This window comes from Microcaecilia unicolor, chromosome 7, assembly GCF_901765095.1.
Source record: "Microcaecilia unicolor chromosome 7, aMicUni1.1, whole genome shotgun sequence".
NCBI classification, from domain to species: domain Eukaryota; kingdom Metazoa; phylum Chordata; class Amphibia; order Gymnophiona; family Siphonopidae; genus Microcaecilia; species Microcaecilia unicolor.
Genome location: NC_044037.1, coordinates 223,190,427 through 223,213,424, shown reverse-complemented (window position 1 = coordinate 223,213,424; position 22,998 = coordinate 223,190,427). Strand labels below are relative to the sequence as shown.

Below are 22,998 nucleotides of genomic sequence, written 5' to 3'. Positions count from 1 at the left end.
ACACCTAATAGACATGGAGGACAAATTTGTGTAGGTCATCTAGGTAGTGAGACAGGCATTTAGAACTGTGCGCTTAAAATTACGCTAGTATTCAATATAAGGCTTGAGCCTGTTCTAAAATACATATAGTCCTAATCTGAAGTGGTTAAGTATAATAATCCTGTGTAACTCCTCATATCAAATTCTGAATTATTATCTTGCAAACTAAATCTGTGTGCAAGTTATCTAGAGATGGAATTTTAAAGGGAATGAGATTTTTCACGGGAAAATGCCTCTGAACGTCTGCGGTCAGAATGTTTGTCTTAACAGATTCGCTGAACCCCCAACTCTTCATCAGCAAAAAACCCCAGTTTACTTATATCTTTTCTCTTTTGACTGTTTAATATATGTGATTGGAAGCAAGTAAAGCTGAATACAAATGTTGTAACATAAATCTTCCACATCTTTAGGTCCTTTTGCCCATCTGTAGTACCAATCCAGCCACCAACGGGGTCCCGTTTTGCCCTTACTTGTGGGCTTTGTCAGGGAAAACTATGGTGTGGTTCACAATAACTCAGACGTATGGCGTTCAGACTATACTTCCAATATTATCTACAACCAAAAGAAACCTGATCAATTCTACCATCTCCGTCCACACACAGTCTTATAACTCAAATTCTGATATGGTCACCTGGTATATTATAGAGCCTATCATACTAAATACACTTATTTGTGTATCAGTGCTCTTATTTCAGTCCGCTGTTAAACTGGCTAAATGGTGCCCGTCTGTTTAAGGCAGACGTTCATTAATACAGTGACATCATCTATCTTTTTAACTTTTAAAGAAATACTGCCCATTGAATCATCGTATTTAAGCCTTTAGGCTCTAGCGATTGCAATTTGAAAATCCAACACTGCTCAAGTTGGAGGAGGCGTCTTGCTTGGTCTCCCCCTCTTATACTTTCTTGTATTTGATCGATCACAAAACATCGGAAATGTCTAAATTTTTGTTTAGTCAGATTGCAGTGTGCTACTAACGGGGATCCTATTTTGGATGACAATGCATGATTTGTGTTCTAGCAACCTCTTGTGTAGCTTCCTGGTCGTTTTTCCCACATAAATCTAATTGCAGGGACACTGCAAGATATATACTATGAAACTTGAGGTACAATCTGTGTTGGATTTTATTTGATATATCTGTTGATCAATGGGATTCACGAACTCTTTACATTCAATTGTTATCGTACAAGTGCTACATCCCCCAAATTTCATGTGCCCCTGAGTGGTTTTTGCAAAATGGTCAACTAGATGTGCTGGACTTAAAATCTCTTTTAAGTTTCATCCTCTTGAGAATGCTATGCGTAATTTGCTATGTTGAAATAATGGATGGGTTTTTACTATTTCCCAATTTTTCTTAATTATATTTCCCACCATTTTCCCTCCCTTAGAAAATTTTAAGACAAAAGTTTCTGTCATGTTTTCTTGCTCAATCGTATCAGCACTAACCCCTTTGTCTAATAATAATTCTCTGTTGTTATATTTCGCTGTGGTATATGCTTAACTATGGGTGGCAGATATCCACATCTGTGTAAATCTGCTGTTAACATTTTAGCTGAATTCTTGAAGTCGCTACTCTCAGTGCAAATCCGCTTAAACCTCAGAAATTGAGAGTATGGTAAACTATTTTTCAGAGATCTGGGATGGCAACTCCCATACTGCAGCAAAGTATTACGATCTGTGGGCTTTTTGAACACTGCAGTTTTCCACTTATTATGTTCCATCTGTATTTGTACATCTTAGAAATGTACCATTGTGTTGGACTGTTCATAAGAAAATTGGATTGCCATATCAGAAATGGAGTTATAAGACTGTGTGTGGACGAAGATGGTAGAATTGATCAGGTTTCTTTTGATTGTAGATAATATTGGAAGTATAGTCTGAACGCCATACGTCTGAGCTATTGTGAACCACACCATAGTTTTCCCTGACAAAGCCCACAAGTAAAGGCGAAACGGAACCCCGTTGGTGGCTGGATTGATACTACAGATGGGCAAAAGGACCTAAAGATAAGTGGAGGATTTATGTTACAACATTTATATTCAGTTTTACTTGCTTCCAATCACATATATTAAGAAACAGTCAAAAGAGAAAGAGATATAAGCAAACCGGGGTTTTTTGCCGATGAAGAGTGGGGGTTCAGCGAATCTGTTAAGACAAAAACATTCAGACCGCTGACGTTCAGAGGCATTTTCCCGTGAAAAATCTCATTCCCTTTAAAATTCCATCTCCAGATAACTTGCACACGGATTTAGTTTGCACGATAATAATTCAGAATTTGATATGAGGAGTTACACTGGATTATTATACTTAACCACTTCAAATTAGGATTAATGTTCGTAGGAGAGTGGTAAAAGTTCTATTATTTTGGGAACTAAAATACATATAGCACAAAAGTGGCATGTACATGTACAGTTACACACAGCAGAAATGAGTGTTTTAGAAATAAACATGCTATCACCAGGGGTTTTATATGTATAAGTAGTACTACACACATATATGGGATGCAATTTTGCTATTTAACACATTTAAGTGCCAAATTTTGTAAAGCTGAATATCTTTGGGTGGGGGGGAGGACTGATTAAAAAGCCATGCCCCTTAAACATATGCTTTTTGCAAACGGAGATAGTTTTGAATGCCAGAGAGGCATGCACAATTCCCCATAACCACTCCTCCAAACAAGAACCTAATATGGGTTACACATAACTTAAAGCAGGTGTAAATGCCAACAAGAAAATTTTCTGAGGTATGCATGTACTGCCATTTTGAAATACAAAACACATGTATTCTTTGAAGGACTGTACAAACCATAGCTAGAGTATGTCTTCTTTAAACCATTGTGTGGTGTCAAACATAAGTAGTGCCTTTTCTAATATCACCACTTATACACAGATTTGCACATGCTAATCCACTTTTTGTGTGTGTAAATGATGCACAAGGTTTCTAATATTTACTTCATATCTGTTACTTTATTATATATACAGTAATTCCTTTTCATAATAAGCTAAATGACAATTCTGTTGGTTATGAAACTTATAGACTTTATTATATGTGGAACCAGTAGGAATGGTCCTGCCGCTATTGAGGAGGATAAGCAGTCCTCTAGGTGGAGGCACTCAGAGCACTGGAAACCTTGGTGCCTTGATGTACTACTCCAAAGGGGTGAGTAGTGTACCTCACCTGCATTTGTCAAAATTAATTGATTTTGACAGGTGACATGCCCACTTCCAAGTTTTCAGCCAATCAGAAGTGAGGACATGCCTAAGCCCTGCCCACTCCATGCCCCCTTTGATACATCACAGCCTATGCAATGCCCAAGCCATGCCCACTCGGGTGACATCATCAGATGACACTGACTCTGCCCAAGCCCCATCCCTTTTGCATAGCCACACCCATTGTCCTGACTTATTTGTACAGACCTGCCACAAACCTCACCCCATTTTGCATAGCACCACCCAAACCCCACCCCTTTTGGTGTCACAGGAAGTGATAGACACACCTCTTTTTCAAGATGGCGGCCACTACTGCATGTATCATCACTTCCTGTTTCCACTACTAGCCACCATCTTGGATGGGGGTCATGTGGCAGGATGTGACATAACCCCACCCCTCCACCGCCCCCTACAGCCTTCGTGGAATTTAGCGGCACATGCACACCTTAACATTTTTTCCTCAAAGAAAAGAAAAATAGGCATTTATTTATTACATTTGTATCCCACATTTTCCCACCTATTTGTAGGCTCAATGTGGCTTACATAGTACCGGAGAGGCCTTTGCAGGCTCCGGTGTGAACAAATACAGGGTGGTGTTGTGGTAAGATCAAGTTCATGTGGCACAGCCACATTAAGGAATCAGAGAACGGAAGAGTTGTGTTATGTCCATTACGGGCTTTAGTTTGGTTGTGTTGCAAAGATTAGGCATTTAAGTTGGATCGGTAGGGTATGCCTTTTTAAACAGGTAGGATTTTAGTGATTTCCGGAATCTTAGGTGGTCGTACGTCGTTTTCAAGGCTTTTGGTAATGCGTTCCACAGTTGTGTGTTTATGTAGGAAAAACTAGATGCGTAAGTTGTTTTGTATTAAGTCCTTTGCAGCTTGGGTAGTGCAGATTTAGATAAGATCGTGTTGATTCGGATGTATTTCTAATTGGTAAGTCAATCAAGTCTATCATGTAACTCGGGGATTCTCCGTAGATGATTTTGTGAACCAGGGTGTAGATTTTGAAGGCAATGCTTTCTTTGGGAGCCAGTGTAGTTTTTCGTGCAGGGGTTCTGCGCTTTCAAATCGCGTTTTACCAAATATAAGCCTAGCTGCCGTGTTTTGAGCAGCCTGAAGTTTCTTTAAGGTTTGTTCTTTACGTCCCGCATAAATTCCATTGCAGTAATCTAAGTGGCTTAGTACCATTGATTGTATCAGGTTGCGAAATGTTTCCCCCTCAGGAAGAATTGCTTCACGCATTTCAGTTTCCATATTGAGTGGAACATTTTCTTTGTTGCGGATGCCACTTGGCTCTCTAATGTTAAGTTACGGTCCATTGTAACACCATGGATTTTCAAGCTGTCTGAGATAGGAAGGGTGTGATCTGGGATGTTGATAATTGTGGGGATGTCCGCGCTGTGTTGGGATGGGAGGATGAGACAGTGATTTTTTTTCTTTATTAAGTTTTAGTTGAAATGCATTTGCCCATGAATCCATGATGTTCAGGCCGAGCTTGATTTCGTTGGTGATTTCTGTCAGTTTGCTTTTGTAAGGAACGTATATTGTGACATCGTCTGCATATATGAAAGGGTTAAAGCCATGGATGGATAAGGACTTGGCAAGTGGGGTCATCATTAAGTTGAATAGAATCGGTGATAGCGGTGATCCTTGCGGTACTCCACAGTCTGCTTTCCACGGTGATGGTATGTTTGAATTTGATTTTACTTGATATGTTCTTGTGGTTAGGAAGCCCTTGATCCAGTATGTTTCCACCAATCCCAAACTTATCTAGTAATCTTATTAATATATTATTTTTTCTTTGTTCTTTTTCTTTAAAAAAGAACACCTTTTTAAGCTGGATCGTCTGCTTTTTAAGAACGGCAGAGCTGTTTGCTTTTTGTCCAGCAAAGCAAACTATTCTCTGTCTGTGTGAGATCAGGGTCTGTATCCTGCTGTTTGCTTTTTCACACTGTCTGAGAACAATAGGGTCTGTTGTTGCCACCCGTGACCCCCTCTCCCTTTCCCCCTAGCTAGCAAAAAAAAAAAAAAAAAAAAAAAAAACTTACAGTGGAATCTCAGCTCTGCCCTTTCCAAGAAGCAGTAGCCCTAAGGCTGATGAACTTTTCCTCAGAACTAGAGAAAAAAGTTACAGAATTTTTTTTCAAGAGCTGTTTGCTTTCTTCAGCAATTCCTCTTTGCTTTAAAGACAAAAGCTAAGCTGTTTTAAGAGTAAACAACTATGAGATCTTGGCCTGGTTTCTCACAGCTTTTCTGCAAAAAGCAAGCTAAATACACGGAATCCCAGTTCTGAGCTGTTTGCTTTTTCCTCAGACTGTCTGTCTGTGTAATGCGAAAAAAAAAAAAAGGACAATCTTGAGCTCAGTCTGCATGCAGTGTTCACCTCAGAAACATACAAGTTACAGATAAGCAAACCCCTCTCTCTCTCTCTCTGGGTGCTTTCGGCAGTTTGAAAGGAAAAAAATCTCTCTGTATCCCCCTGGCCCCTACCTTGTTCTCTGTCTATAGTCTCCTCCCACCCCCTTTCCCTGCATCCCTCCCGGCCCCCACACCTTGCTTGTCTGTAGCCTCCTACCATCTTTCCCCCCCAAAAGTTGAATGGTAGAATAAATGTTTTTATAATTCATCTAGAAAGCATACAATGCTTTTAAAAAGTCAAGTAAAATAGCAGTGTGTTAAAATTTTGAATCAAAACCTGTTTATCATACAGTTATGTGAATGAAAACATAACACATGGCAAAGCTAGGCATGTCTGAACAAGTCATTACCACCATTCTAAATACACCACCTCAGTTACTTTCCATCTATCGGGGGATCAGAAAGACGCAACAGCTAAACATAGAGTTCTACAAAACCCCTAACATACAGAGGACCAGAAGAGGTAAACAGTCCTTGCTGTTAAAGAGAGAGTGACACCTCAGTCTTTATCTTAAAGATCTCAATGCTGAGGCTGAGGGCTACCCACCGGTAATCAACCTGACAGAATCACAAAACACTGTTAGTGACCAGAACGTGCACTGTATGGCTAAAACGGAACAGAAGGACCCATTGCTGGGCCAGGAAAGAGTCCTTGCTGGATGACCTGCTATGTGGGCAAAAGCTGTTTGACTCTCAAGTCAATGTATCACTAACAGAAGACCTAGATTAAGAACAAAATATAACCGTGACTGAAAATGCCATGGATTTGGCAGAAGACACGTTCGGAGATGCCATCGATGACGCAGAAAAATATCAAGTGGCTGAGGATATGGAACTTATGGATCTTCTAAACCACACAGAGGCGTTGTCTTCCCTCATTTCACAAGTATTCATATAATTTTGTTTTCTTTTTTTGACAAACTATGTTCTGGGGTATACCTCTGTGGATGTTTTTCTTTATCCACTGACCCCATATTCTCTCTTGTAGGTGAACGACGAAGGGTATATAGAGATACCGCAAAGCCACATCCGGTCAGTGTCATGTGTTTGTGTAGCTTATGCTGCTGTCAGGACACCAGCGAAAAAGTGCAAGGTATACAGAGACTTTGCAAATGGGCCTCCAGACCTGAGGATGCCCGAGACATAGGATGATGGCACCGTATAGGTCTTATTAAACAACACAGGATCCACATGCTTTACCAGAAAAGCGTCTTCTATTCACTTGCATGAATAGCAGTTTCTAGCCCTGCTGAGCCGAGGCTGTGGCAAAAGACTGTCAAGGCTGTGCGTTGGAAAGGTGGAGGCTGAGCCAACACGCTTGCCTGAGATGCCACCCTAATGTTAGAGCGCAAAAACTGGAAGTGCTTTGCAAGAGACTGTACATTTGGGAAGCTTGCCAGGTGCCCTTGGCCTGGATTGGCCGCTGTCGTGGACAGGATGCTGGGCTCGATGGACCCTTGGTCTTTTCCCAGTATGGCATTACTTATGTACTTATGTACTTATGTACTTATGGAATGTATTCTAGGCATCATTCTGATAGCTGGGTATAAAATGGAACACTGATGGTTTTTGATGAAACTATTAACACCAATGATATAGCTGCAGAGTCTCAAAATTGGCGCTTGTAATCGCTGCCACATGGCGTCCACTAATCTTACAAACTGGAGCATGTAGACACGGCTGCTTGGTGTCCTCAAAGTAGTATGTTTGCGGCCATTTTGATGAACCCACCGCAGCCAACTGCGGGTACTTTGTGAGTGATAGACTGTTCGTTAGTTTCAAGATGTTCTACTTTTTAACCCCGCAGATGAAAAAAAAAAAGAGAGATGGCTGGTGAAACATCGACAGCTAGCACCGAGAAAAGAGGACAGAAAACAAACAGCACTGTGACCACCGATCATCCCTACTGTTCAAAGGGACATCGCAATCAGAGTGGCAGTTCAGCAAGCCATAAAAGTGTTTATGTTTCAAAAGAACAAGTTTTGCATTTTATTTTGAGGTTATTTACCTATAGATGTCGCATCTTTTTTCTCGTGTCATGACAGTCTTACAAAATGGCGACTGTATCTGCGTCCCATGTTGACAGCCATCTTGTTGGCCATCTTGACAAACCCTCCCCCCACCACACCAACGGTAGGTACCTACAAACGATAGGCCGTGTGTGTGTTGGTTTCACGATGTTCTACTTTTTATCCCACAGATCAAGGAAAAGAGACGGCTGGTGGAACATTGCCAGCTGGGAACCCGATTCAGTCCAATCACGGTCAAGTGGCACCACCAAAATGGTACATCAAACCTAGAGATAAATCCAATCATCTGGAAAAACAACCGAGGTGCACAAGCGAGAAAAGAGGAAAAAGCACGAATCATCCTCCCACGGAAAGAGGGAGAAAGAGGGTGGGCTGTGATACCAGAGCCGAGAGCGGATCTTTGGATGTGGACACAACCACTAGTAATTATGAGGCTGGTAATAATTCTTAAACTATGATTGGGCCTGTTATAGACAATGTGTCTGAAAATATTACAGCGGACCCTGAAATTGGGCCTGTTATAGACAATGTGTCTGAAAATATTAAAACAGACCCTGAACCGGACAGAGATACAGAGTTTGTGAACAGGTGGTCTAGGCCCTCACTAAGTTTTAATGGTGTGAGCTAATCAGACCATTTTCGTTTTAAGACAGACACTACAAGACCATTCAGCGATGTTCAAAACGCTATACGACAGGGCAGTGGTGTGCTGGTAAATTTTTAACAACAGGCTCTCTCCCCGGTCCACCTCTGCGCCCCCCCCCCCCCAAATTGCAAAGCTGACTATACCCAGGGAGAGAGCCGGAGGGGGGAGGGGTCATGCATTACTCTCTCCGGAAAATTTTTTTTTATTTTTAAATGCTTCCAGGTTCCAATCTAATTCAAGTTTAACGTGGGATAAAATGCCATAAATAAGTAAATAAATAGATAGAAACTCTGAACCATTGAGAACCTGATTCCTATAACATGTCTGTTTTAGAAGCCCATTACCAGGAGAAAAAAAAATCTCTGCACCAATAACAGGCAGAGCTCCGGAGTCTCAATACGTGGATGAGACAATGGTGCAGGGAGGAGGGCTTTAGATTTGTTAAGAACTGGGCAACATTCTGGGGAAGGGGGAGCCTATTCCGAAAGGATGGGCTCCACCTTAACCAGGGTGGGACCAGGCTGCTGGCATCGGCATTTAAAAAGGAGATAGAGCAGCTTTTAAATTATAAATGGGGGGAAGGCCAACAGTCGCTCAAAAGTGCATGGTTCGGGATAAGGTATCTTGCAAATATACCTCACAAACAGGGAAGATAGGATTTCTGGATAGTGAGGTTGCACAACAGACCGTGGTAGGCCAGGTGCCCTTAAATACAACTAAAGATCAGACAAAAGATGGCAAATCAGTAGTGTCCAGTACTAAGCATCATGCAAATAACAACAAACGTACTCTGAAATGTCTATATGTAAATGCTAGGAGTCTAAGAAATATGATGGAAGAGTTAGAATATATTGCACTAAATGAAAAATTGGATATAATAGGTATTACTGAGACCTGGTGGAAGGAGGATAACCAGTGGGACACTGTCATACCGGGGTACAAAGTATATCGTAGTGATAGGGTGGACCGGACTGGTGGAGGGGTAGCATTGTATATTAACGAGAGCCTTGACTCAGATGGATTACAAATTCAGCAGGACACAAATCACACCCTTGAATCATTGTGGGACGGTGATAGGAGTGTACTACCATCCGCCTCACCAGGATGAGCAGTAGATGCAGAAATGATAAAAGAAATCAGAGACGCAAACAAAATGGGCAATGTGATAATAATGGGTGACTTCAATTATCCAAATATAGACTGGGTAAATGTAACATCGGGACACGCTAGAGAGGTACAATTCCTTGATGAAATCAAGGACAGCTTTATGGAGCAGCTGGTGCAGGAGCCGCCGAGAGAAAGAAAAATTCTAGACTTGGTCCTTAGTGGAGCGCATGATCTGGTGAGGGACGTTATGGTACTGGGGCCGCTTGATAACAGTGATCATAATATGATCAGTTTTGATATCAACCTTGGAGTAACTATACACAGGAAGTCAAATACGTTACCGTTTAACTTTAAAAAAGGAGACTATGATAAAATGAGAAGAACGGTGGAAAAAATCTTAGGGGGACAACTGAGAGGGTAAAAACTGTACAACAGGCATGGATGCTGTTCAAAAATACCATCCTGGAGGCCCAGGCCAAACATATTCCACTAATTAGAAAAAAAACTCCAAAAGACAGCCAGCGTGGTTGAAAAGTGAGGTGAAGGAAGCTATTAGGGCTAAAAGAAATGCCTTCAAAATATGGAAGAAGGAACCGTCTGAAAATAACAAGAAGAAGCATAAGGAGTGTCAAAGCAAATGCAAGGCGCAGATAAAGAAGGCCAAGAGGGCTTACGAAAAAAAGATAGCATTAGAGGCAAAAAAAACATAGTAAAAAGGTTTTTCGGTATATTAAAAGCAGGAAGCCGGCAAAAGAATCGGTTGGGCCGCTGGATGACCGAGGGGTAAAAGGGGCGATCAAGGAAGATAAAGACGTAGCTGAGAGATTGAATGAATTCTTTGCTTCGGTCTTCACCGAGGAAGATTTGGGTGGGATACCGATGTCGGAAATGATATTTCAAGCGGACGAGTCGGAGAAACTTACTGACTTCACGGTAAACCTGGAGGACATAATGGGGCAGTTCAGCAAACTGAAGAGTAGCAAATCTCCTGGACTGGATGGTATTCATCCTAGAGTACTGATAGAACTGAAAAATGAGCTTGCGGAGCTACTGTTAGTGATATGCAATTTATCCTTAAAATCGAGCATGGTACCAGAAGATTGGAGGGTGGCCAATGTAACGCCGATTTTTAAAAAAGGTTCCAGGGGAGATCCGGGAAATTATAGACCGGTGAGTCCGACGTCGGTGCTGGGGAAAACGGTAAAGGCTATTATTAAAAACAAAATTACAGAGCACATCCGAGGACATGGATTACTGAGACCAAGCCAGCACGGCTTTTGTGTGGGGAAATCTTGCCTGACCAATTTACTTCAATTCTTTGAAGGAGTAAACAAACATGTGCACAAAGGAGAGCCGGTTGATATTGCGTATCTGGATTTTCAAAAGGCGTTTGACAAGGTACCTCATGAAAGGCTACAGAGGAAATTGGAGGGTCATGGGATAGGAGGAAAAGTCCTATTGTGGATTAAAAACTGGTTGAAGGATAGGAAACAGAGAGTGGGGTTAAATGGGCAGTATTCACAATGGAGAAGGGTAGTTAGTGGGGTTTCTCAGGGGTCTGTGCTAGGACTGCTGCTTTTTAATATATTTATAAATGATTTAGAGATGGGAGTAACTAGCGAGGTAATTAAATTTGCTGATGACACAAAGTTATTCAAAGTCGTTAACTCGCGACAGGATTGTGAAAAATTACAGAAGGACCTTACGAGACTGGGAAACTGGGCGGCTAAATGGCAGATGACGTTTAATGTGAGCAAGTGCAAGGTGATACATGTGGGAAAAAAGAACCCGAATTATAGCTACGTCATGCAAGGTTCCACGTTAGGAGTTACGGACCAAGAAAGGGATCTGGGTGTCGTCGTCGATAACACACTGAAACCTTCTGCTCAGTGTGCTGCTGCGGCTCAGTATTACTAGGAAAGGTATGGAAAACAGGTGTGAGGATGTTATAATGCCGTTATATCGCTCCATGGTGCGACCGCACCTTGAGTATTGTGTCCAATTCTAGTCGCCGCATCTCAGAAAAATATAGTGGAATTGGAAAAGGGGCAGCGAAGGGCGACTAAAATGATAGCAGGGATGGGACGACTTCCTATGAAGAAAGACTAAGGAGGCTAGGGCTTTTCAGCTTGGAGAAGAGACGGCTGAGGGGAGACATGATAGAGGTATATAAAATGATGAGTGGAGTGGAACAGGTGGATGTGAAGCGTCTGTTCACACTTTCCAAAAATACTAGGCCTAGGGGGCATGCGATGAAACTACAGTGTAGTAAATTTAAAACAAATTGGAGAAAACTTTTCTTCACCCAACGCGTAATTAAACACTGGAATTCGTTGCCGGAGAACATGGTGAAGGCGGTTAGCTTGGCAGAGTTTAAAAAGGGGTTAGACGGTTTCCTAAAGGACAAGTCCATAAACAACTACTAAATGGGAAAAATCCACAATTCCAGAAATAACATGTATAGAATGTTTGTACGTTTGGGAAGCTTGCCAGGTGCCCTTGGCCTGGATTGGCCGCTGTCATGGATGGGATGCTGGGCTCGATGGACCCTTGGTCTTTTCCCAGTTGGCATTACTTATGTACTAAAATGTCATAAATAACTAAATAAATAACTAGATAGACACTCTGAATGTTGAGCACCTGATCCTTATAATATGACATCTGTTTTAATGGCCCTTTACCAGGAGAAAAAAGATCTCTGCACAAATAAAATACATGCTAGGGTGTCCCTATAACCAGCCCCTCTAAATGACACACTGAATATGATTTATAACAAATTACTACTCTATTTAAAGTTATTCCATTACTATACTTCCTCTGCCCTCTGTGTACATCTGTATGCTGCCAAAGCTGGCATGTTTGAAAATATAAGAGAGATTGAATTAAAATGCTACCAACAATAAAGAACGACAACGTAGATGCAGCAGCTCATAAGTTTGCTTGATTTTGTTTTGAGTTTAACGGCGAAGACAGCTGCGTGGGAAGGGGAAACAGAGTAACAGACTAACCTAAATAGCTTCAACTTTTTTTTTTTTTTTTTTTACTTCATGCTGTCTTCATCCAAACCCAGCATCATCTCCCTCCTGCTCCTCTGTGAGTCCTACCTCTCTCAGCTTCCATTCCCTCTCTGGCCATTCTTCAAACTTTACTTGTTCCAGCAGCTGCAGTGGTAACACGAGACGCTGCCTGATCCACCCGGAGCCTGTCTCTGCCGAGTAGTGTACAGCCCCGCTGATGCAACTTCCTGTGGGTGGGATCTAGCAGAGAAAAGGCTCTGGGTTGGTCAGGCAGTGGTGAGGGGGAGATGATGATCCTAAGAGGCGATATGACGAGGTATGCTGGGAGCCTATGGGCGGGTCGGGGCTTGGGGAGGAGGGAGAGAGGAGGAGAAAAAAAACCCAGATGCTTGTGTGCTTGCTGCCCGACTTCAACAACCGGCTCGCAAAAATCAGTAAAATTTAACAACCGGCTCGGTGCTAGCCGGCTCCAGCACACCACTGCGACAGGGTATCCAACAAGCTTTAGATACCAAAAACAGTACAGCATCACCCGAGGATTACTTACAAATAAGATTTATGTCTGGGGGGTTTTTATATAACTCTTTGTATTCTAGAAGTCACACCCCGGGAGGGACCGAGGAAGGCATTTCTTAGAACGAGTCAGTAATTTTCTGCAGTTTCAGAGAAATACACATCAATGAGAACATGTATCTCATTGTGATGATTACCAAAAAACAAAGGGGAAGGGGGGGGGGGGTGTTGTTAACAGGTCTTTACAAAGTGTTCTACGGTCTGTGCCCTGAAAATGGCAGATACAAATCAAGGTCAGGTATGAATATAAAGTAGAACATATGAGTTTATCTTGTTGGGCAGACTGGATGGACCGTACAGGTCTTTCTCTGCTGTCATCTACTATGTTACTATCAGGCTCATTTTTGAAAGAGAAGGGCGTCCAAAAAGCTACACAAAAGGCACATGGGCGTCCCTTTGAAAAAAGGTCGTCCAAATCCAGTAATCGAAACAGGGCCGTAAAGACATCCTCAGCACGAGAACGCCCATCTATGGTCGTCCCCACAGGGGGCGTGTTATGGGCGGCATTATGAGATGGGCACCTCCAACATATAACGGCTAGCAAAATGGTTTCGCATGGGCGGGAACATCGGCGTCCTTAGTTAGACCTAAAATAAAAGCGACCAGGGTAAGGGGGAAGTCGTCTTTAGATTCATTAGCAATTTTGTGGAGTTGGAGAGTGGCGAGATCGTTGTTGGGAGAGAAAGCTGAGAGTTTGTTGAGTACCTGTTACCTTTGTCTGTGTCCCCTAGTCGGCAAGTTTTCACTCTCACCTGCCTCTTTTGTGTTTTACCTTTTCAGCTTTCGCTACCCCTTCTAGCACCCAAACCCACCACTCACTACTCTTTCCTCTATCTCTCCCATCCCCTCCCCCATCCCTCTCCATTCACTGTTCCCAAGTTCATATTTCATTCCATTACCTGTTTGTTGTCTCTGTTTGTCTCTTTTGTCCTATGTACTGCTGCAGCGTGTTTGTGAAGACTGTCTTTTGCTGCTTGGAGAGTGGCTAGATGGTGTGGCAGGAGAGTTTGTAGTGGGTCAGAGAGTGCTTGCAGTGTGTGACCGCATTGTTTGTCAGTGGTGGGAAAGTGAGTGTCAGCTTCTGTTTGTTGCTGCTGTGTTTCACCAGGATGGTAGGGAAAGGTGAGCACTAGTGTCACTGCATTGTATCTGTAGTGTGGGGAAATGGAGGCACTAAATGCACAGGTGGCTTACATGTTGGAGGAAGAGGGGAGGCACCCCAGGAGGTACTCATGCCCCAGAGTTTTCAGGCCCCGTAGCAGTTTCCTAGACCTTACTGACCTGCAGTGTCTCACTAGGTACCGCTTTGATAGGGCTGCCATTCAGCACCTTTGTGACCAGCTCCAACCCCTCCTTCAGCCCAGGACCCGTAGGAACAACCCCATTCCTGTGCACCTAAAGATCACTGCTTCTCTCTCTTTTCTGGCCACTGGGAGTTTCCAGTCTGTCCTATCTGTGAACACAGGTCTCACCCAGGTTTCCATTTCTAACTGCCTCACCCAGTTCCTTGATGCCTTCCTTATCCACACCTCTGAGTATATCACCTTCCCCACCACCCCCCAGGCCCTGCAGAACAACATGGCTGACTTCCACGCCATAGCTCGCTTCCCCTCGGTCATAGGCACCATTGACTGCACACATGTCGCACTCAGACCCCCCCCCCCCCCCCCCGGGGCATGAGAGGCTACTTATAGAAACAGGAAAGCATTCTACTCACTCAATATGAAAGTTGTGTGTGACACCCAGGGGGAGATTCTAGATGTGTGTGCCCGATACCCAGGTTCCACCCATGATGCCTATATATTGCAGCACTCAGGAATCTTTCGCAGGTTTGACCAAAGGGAGATCTCCGGCGGATGGCTCCTAGGTAAGTGCAGCATGGATCTGCCCAAACTATACCTCCTCCTCCTCCACCAGGCAACCCTCAGCACTGTCTCCCTCAAGCTCACTCCACAACCCACCATCCCCCCCCCCCACCTCCACAAGGTACCCACTCCAAACAATACACACATCTTTCTCATCCTGCTTCTCCTCAAAAGTGACAGAGGCTACCCCCCTCCACCTCCCGCCCACAGAGCAGAGTGCACACCAGCTGGGGGTCAGAGCCAGGCAAAGACTCATTGAGACAAGTTTTGTGTGAGAGTAAGTTGACATTTATTTCTATCACATACTACTTACACATCACCACCACCACCCCCCCTCCCACCATCATCACCCGCTGTGCATATTCCCCTCTCTCCAACCCTCCCACTCCCCACCATGTCCCATCACTTTCCACGTCCCCTCTCCTGGCCCTGTCCCCTCCTACCCCTCCCACCGTGTTCCTTTGCAGCTGGTGCTGCAGAGGAACTCTGTTGAGAGTCCTCCTCTGTGTCCACAAGGCAGCCTGCTGCCTCGGCTGCCCTGTGGAAGTCCGGCCACCTTGCGGTCTGTGGCTTGCCCTGCAACCTGGGCACAGGACCCAGAAGGGAAGCTGGTGTGGTGGCTGCTGGACCAGTGGCTAGGGGGGCTAAGGATCTCAAGCTCCTCTTCTTTGCGGGTGGCTGCTGTGCAGCGGTGGACGTAGACGCCACTTGTTGCTGCATCAGGGCTGTACTAGGTGCTTTCAGGTCATGGCGTAGACTCTCGATGCTGTGCTCCAGCCGTTGGAGCTGCTGTACTGCTTCCCGTTGGGCCTGTAGCGCTTCCTGTTGCAGCTCCAATTTCTGGCGCTGGTAATCTTCCAGGTGCACATTGTGGCCCAGCAATCGTCGCAAGGCGCAGTAGCTGCCTCCTCTGGCTGGATGGCCTCTGCTGACGATGTGCCCCACCCCCTTCTGCATCTTCTTCCTCTGTGCCACCATTGGCAAAGGCTGCGGGTGCTGGAGGGAGAGCCTCTACTGCTGCTGGGTCCTGTTACCTGCATAGCAAAAGGGAGGAAGTGTGTTGGTCAAAATAACCCACTTTTGATTTTCAGCATTCATATACAGTACATAGCCCCACACGCGAAGACCCAGCAAAGAGATGGTGAGGAATGGGATTGGCAGGCAAGCCACAGATGTCATTGTACATGGTACAGAGCTGGAGACTAGGAGCGCAGTGTACTTCAGAGACTGATGTGCAAGAGAGCCACATAGGCAGGTGGGTAGACATAGAACTGTGGAAGGAGTGCAGAGGACACAGTGGCTACAGCACAGAGCTGTGGGAAGGAGATATGCATAGTTTGGTGATGGGAGAGGAGGAGGGGGAAAGGGAAATGGGACTTGATATACTGCCTTTCTGTGGTATTTTGCAACTACATTCAAAGCGTGGGGAAGGCCCCAACAGCTGTGAAACAGTGGTAACCTACACACACATAGCTGGAAACCCTCCCCCCTCCACCTGGCTACTCCCTGTGTCATGGTCTGTAATGAATAGTGATTTGTATTGTATGTGGTGTTCTCACCCCTTTCCCTGCTTAGGAGCACCACACTGTCCCCTACTTGTGTAAAACAGAGTGTAGTGTAGCACAACAGATACCCCAGCTTCCTAATGGTCAACCTGAGCCCTCAGGCTGTGCGGACGTGTCCAGGGACCCAATGCCATGGATCCCCTCCTGGGGCAAAAGCCCATGAATGATGCGCTCTAGGGGGGGGTCAAGTTACTAGTGTCATCTGCTGGGGGGTTGGCACCAGCCTTCTTCCTCACATCAGGCCTCAGCTGGCGCCACTTCTGCTTGCAGTCTTCCATATCCCTGCCACAGTGGAAGACCGCGTTGACTCTGTCCCTTACTGCCTCCCATTCTCTCTGCTTTGTTGTAGCAGCCAGCCTCTGGCTTGTGGGAGAAAAGAGATATGTATGCCTTCTCTGGATTTCCTGCACCAGCAGTTCAATTTCAGGGTCACTGAAATTACCCTTGCGGGTGGGTGCCTGCTTTGGTGCCATTGTAACAATGCGATGCAAAGATTCGAAAATATTGAAAAAGACGCTTAAATACTATCCCAGGGACGCCCATATCAGAACGCGATGGGCGTCCCTGAGATGGACATTCTAATTTCGATTATTGACAAAATCCCTAAACGTCCCCAGCTGATCTGCCGATTTGGAAGTTTGCATTCCCTTTATTGGTGCCTCTTTAAAACCGCTTTCTCTGTGCTTGCACTTTACAGGTTCTTCTTTACATTATGGGGTGGTATTTCAAAGTGTTTTAGCTTCAGTTATAATAAACCTTGTTTTTGCCACTGTATGCTTTTGTACACCTGTTTGTTTTGGGTTTTTTGGTGGGAGGGGTACTTTTTAGCTTTGTACCTTTCCTTTCCAAACGTTTCTGACTGGGTGTTAGCTGGTAGCTTAGCATTTACTCTGCATTTTCTACATCTGACCAACTCTCCATTCTCTACCGTCCAGGAGCTCCTTGCTGTATGTGATACGCTCACTTACTGCCCCCCATTCTCTCTCTCTTTTGTTGAAGCAGGCAGCCTCTGGTCCCTTGGAGACAACAAATTCTTGCACCACAAGTTCAAGGTAAGCTAATACCTCTCAGCCACCTCTTCCCTTTCTGCTATGTAGGTGCAAACACTTCTTGCATCTTGCAGGACAGCTGGTCAAGAGGATTGCAAGAGACAGCCGTGGACTGTAATACACTGGACTCTGAAAGCCATGATTGTTTCTACCCAATTCATTGTACAGATGTCTTGTTTTCTATTGGACACACTCTGTTGTGGCTGCCTGTGGGGTGGGGGAGGGGAAGGGGAAGAGGCCCTGAGAATGGATGTGTGCATCCCTTATGGTCAAGGGCTCCCCATTCTCTGTATGTTCTCTGCATTCAAATCTTACCTCTATTTTCACCAGGTTCACGGGTATCCACAGCTGGTAGTTTTTCTCCCGCTTTGCACCTCATGTATCTCCCTGCTGGGTTCTATCATTTATGTGGTGAACCCCAGTCCCCTTTTATGAAGTGCCCACCCATTCTCAAGGTTGCTGGGGGTGGGAAAGCATATATGCACTGAATGTCTTTTCCACATTATTCAACACAGTCCTACAATCCTCCATAGTTATGGAACAACAACATTTCTAAATTCTATCCTGCCAACCATTTTCAAGGTGGCCACAGGTGCGTGCCTACCATGGCCTTGACCCCTTAAGTCATGGTGAGGGAGAGGGGTTCTGGTTATAGTTCCTATTCTAAATAACCTGCAGGTTATGTAGCCACAGCCTGGTGCCTATATAATTGCCCTAGCCTGTGCCCTTCTGTACCTGATGTATTATATTGCAATTGTGATGAAGTAAATATCCATCTAATGCTTTTACTGTTGTTTTCCCTTTTCTCCTCAGCACTATATACCATTGCTGCTACATTCAATGTGACAAAGATGACCCAACTGTTTGTAGCTCCTTCCTGGCCCTCACCAATGTGGTTTGGTTGTGGGTATAGGTGTCTGCTGATCAGAGAGCAAACATAGTCTATGCGCTACCTATGGTTATCTGCAAGTTTATACTTGGCAGATCACTAGTACTAGACAACATACCTATTATTTACACAACTCTATGCTGTGGGGCTCTATGGTAAGAAATGCCTACCCAGCCTCCCCCCCCCCCCCTAACCATACAGTCATGCAGTTTGGAAGGAACAGGTGGCCTTCTGTATGGCCACACTTATGACACACATGTACCCAAGTTTCTCTGTCACAGTTCACCTGTCATGCAACCCAGATTGCTGACTCCTCTCACATCAACCCCAGCATTTGATAATACCACATATGTAGTGCACAAAGTACACACACAGACCCTGGTAGGTGCAAAAAGTGTAAACTATATACAAATTTTCCCCCCATCATTCACCCCTCTCCTGTCCCTCCAATAGCCTTCTTAACAACTCAATCACCAGCAGCATGAGATGGCTATGGGTCTGCTGGCGGTCCTCGACAGAGTGACGCAGTGCTGCCACCTCCAGCAGCAACTGGTTGACTACAGCAACCAGTTACTGCAGGAGTTGCAGTACTGTGGTACTGTTGTCTATAGGTGTGGTGGTGTTGCTGGTGGTATTGCTGGGGCTGGTGGGTGCTTCTCCTCCTCCCCCTCCAGAGGCGACATATCTGCCCATTGGGCATCCTCCTCCTGCTGCTGCTGCTCAGCCTACTCCTCTCCTCTGCCACTAGTGCTCTGGCCTCCGCCTCCTCCTCCACCTGCGCCACTGGTGCTGTGGTCGACACCTCCTCCTCCTCCTTCTGCTGCTGCCGCCCTGTGTATGTAAAAGGATTGTCTTTGAGATCAGCACATCCAACATGGCTTGCATAGTGCAGGAGCTGGCTGGCCTGAGGCAGAGGATGGGGAAAAATGTGGTGAGCCCTGGGCTATACCCATGGGGTGTGAGATGCATGAGATAACATGACAGGGAACCCTGGAAGCTGGTCTGACACAGAGAACACAGCTTGTGTTGGCAGGGCACACTCATTCCTCAGCAGCATATTTGCATTTTGAGTTGTGACTATGGTTGGATGACCAGTTTTGGGGTTTTTTGGGGGGGTGGGGAAGCACATTACTTTAATATGAAGCAATGACATCCACTAAGAGTAGGACCTCAGGCAGGAATACCATGAAACAGTATCCACCCCAGAAAGGAGGATACAGAAGTGAGGCATGTCATCTCATTAATCTCAGAGGAGGTTAGTTGGAACTTGCAGCCACACTCACGGGAGGGTAGCTGCAACCTCAGGCCTTGATCTGGGAGAGAGGTTTTATGACTTACTAGTTGCCTACTGTCATATCTGTACCCGTGACCACCCTCAGACTTACCTTATTTCGGGGGGGGTCAGCATCTGTGCTGGCTTCTGTCTGTTTCTGTGTTAGTTTTGTCTCTGTGTGCTGATTACTTCACTAGACCTCACCGGTGTGGGCTATGCCTCTCTGGGGAGCCAGCATCTAAGATGGCTTCCGCCTGTTCTGTTCCAGCTTCCAAGATGGATCCTGTCTGTCCTTCCTGTGTGCTCACTTCCTATGTGTGTCAAGCCTCTCTTTGGTGTCAGTGTGTTCCCTGCTTCTGTCCGGCTGTAGGTGACATCATCAGTGAGAGCCTTCATAAGGAAGTGCTGTGCTTGCCTTCAGGGCCTTTGCATGTGTTATGCCAAACGGTCATCAGGCTAGTGAGTGTACTGCTGCGCTGCTATATAGCCTTTCTCTGGGGCTCTTGCTCATCTGCTTGTTGTGTCTGTGGACTGCTAGTCCTTCTGTGTGGGCTCTAGCCCTTCTGCTTGTGTATCTGTGGACTGCTAGTCCTTCTGTGTGGGCTCTAGCCCTTCTGCTTGTGTATCTGTGGACTGCTAGTCCTTCTGGTGCTCCACTCTGTGTTTGGAGCCACTGAATCTTCAGCTTTTGTGGGTTCCCTGTCTGTGTTGGGAGCTGCTGAAGCTTCAGCCTTTGTTTGACCCCTGTCTGTGTTTGGAGCTATTTAGCTTCCAGCTTTTGTTTGTTCCCTGTCGTTGGTTGATAGCTCCTGAACTTCAGCCATTGCCCAGACCTTTGCTAGTGCCTGGTTTATTCTCTGCTTGCTGCCTGTCTCTGACTACAGCCTGAACCCGGATATTCTCTGCCTGCTGCCTGTCTCTGACTCTAGGCTGAACCCTGATACTCTGTGTGTGCTTTTGCCAAGCTTGTCTGCATATCTTGAACCCCGTTTCTGCCAAGCTTGTATGTGTTTCCTGACCCCTGCCTCTGCCAGGCCTGTATGTCCCTCCTAGCCTCTGCTTTGCCAAGCTTGTATGTATATCCTAGCCCCTGCTCCTGCCTAGTCTTTGTGCACATCCCGTCTGCTCAGTCTGTCTTGTGTTTCTGGCTTAGTGGCTGCGTAACAGCTTTCAGTCCTAGTCTAGTTCTGTGCCAAGCCTCCCTTGTGTATCCTAGACCCAGGGTGGGTCCTCTGGGTCTTCAGTTCCTGCCCTGCAAGTCCTGCCGGCCCCGCACTTGGGAGCTCAACTCCTGAGGAACGGTGGTCAAGCGCAGGTGAAGCTGTTCCTGTTCTGCCTGTTCTAGTTGCCTGCCTCAGTTCTACTCCAGTCCAGAGTTCCATTCCTGCTGTTCCTTGTGTCCAGTTCCAGGGTGGTCTTGCCTGCCTCTGCCGCTCCTCGGCAGTGGCCCAAGGGCTCACAAATTCCGGTTCTGCCTTGAGAACCCGACACCTATTAGCCGCATGGAAACTGATATTGTACACGACATTTGCATTATTAATTACAGTTACAAATGAGTACAGGTGCCCTGTTTATAATACTTATGTCGAGCCCTGAGGCGTCGTCGCTCTGTTCTTATAATGTCTGGACTCTCCCTCCGGATCCGCCGGAACCTGCACCTCAGGGACTTGAGGTTCCTCCTAATACCAAAACGTCTGCAAGATACAAGTTTGTACACCAGGAGTCAGGGGATGGCCCTTCTTGCCTTCAGCACACAAATTCATTTGGAAGTCAAATTGGAGAGACACACAACACTGATTTAGGGGGGGGGGGGGGGGGGACATTACACTGGTACAGGTGATGTCATTGAGGTGGACATGAGGACAGAGAGTACGGTTTGTATGCAGTATTGTAGGGATGTGCGAATGTTTTTCCATTCTAGTACATTGATTCTATTAATGAATGTGCATGTGCACATATCACTGATTACCTTTGAATGCAAACTACAGTTAGTGCTTACATTGCTGAGGGATCTCTTATATATGTAGCTACAGGAGGGGGACCTGATAGCCCAGGACCAGGGAGGTGGGGGAACAAACACTTACCTTTCCAACCTGTCTCTTATTTGATTCCAGGCTTGAATAGAGACAGTCCTGGGGGGGCAGGTGATGGTGGTGCATGAAAAGAGTACGTCGGTGCTTGAGGCAAAGGTGCACTAGGCACAAACTTTCAGCATCGCTGAAATTCGGCTCGCGTCTGAGAGACATGTTTCTCAGTGAATAACAGTTGGAAAACGTGCATCGCCTTATATGGACACCCATGCGTGATGGACGTCCTTACATGCACAGTTCCATATATGGACAGGTCTGCACATGAACTTCCTGGCTCATATATGATGGGTCCGCGCGTGGACGACCATGACACATGGATGTCCATGGCATGCGGGGCCTTATATAGATGAGTACGTGTTCATACGTGCGGAGCCTTCCTTATATGGATCATTATCAAATGTGCAAACCTCTTCATATATACAATAAAAAAAATATGAATATTCCTTATATTTCTCGATGTTCTGCAAGTACAGTGAATGTAGTTGCGGAACATCCAGGTACAGGAAATATAAATTTACATTCATAGTGGAATGTACAGTAAAAAGGACGTGTTTCTTGGAGAACTGCCAAAGGACGGCGGTTCTGTAAGATGGACATCCTTCTACAGTTCTGCGAGAAATGTCTTTTTTACCACACTTTGGACGTCCTTGATTTGGTCATTTAGCGCTGCGATTTTGGAATGTCTAAGGACGTCCATACTATTTTTCGATTATGCCTACCTGATTCTGGATGACTTCGTGAGGACGCCCCAATTCTGACTTGGACGACCTTTCGAAAACGCCCCTCCATGTAACAGATATACGGTCTTATGGAACGGCTGACTGTCACTTGTCTTAAAAAGACACCAGCCGTTTCTGTCTATATGATATAGGACTCGTATGTTTACACCCAGATGTTGTTCAAAAACCACTACGTTGCTCAATATAACTTTTTTGTTTTCTGATCATTCTAGCTCGGTGTGTAGTTTTCTGGCTTCTGTAACAATTCTACATCTTTTAGCTTGACAGCTGAGGTGAGTGCCTTGAAACTCCTTGCAAAGCACAAGTTATTTTCCACGTTGTTTAGATCTACTAAATGTCTTTTTTTTCCCCCAATAATGTGACCGTAGAAGTCTGCCCAGCACTAGCCTCGCCTCCCAACCACTAGCTCCGCCTTTCAACTACCAGTGGCTCTGCCACCCAATCTCCGCTAAGCTTCTGAGGATCCATTCCTTCTGAACAGGATTC

The 22,998-nt window shown here is 45.3% G+C and overlaps 1 protein-coding gene across 1 annotated transcript in view; it reads right to left on the bottom strand.

The window, feature by feature from the left end:
- The window catches only part of ATF2 (activating transcription factor 2), a 220,865-nt gene that overhangs the window by 62,280 nt on the left and 135,587 nt on the right, over positions 1 to 22,998 (bottom strand).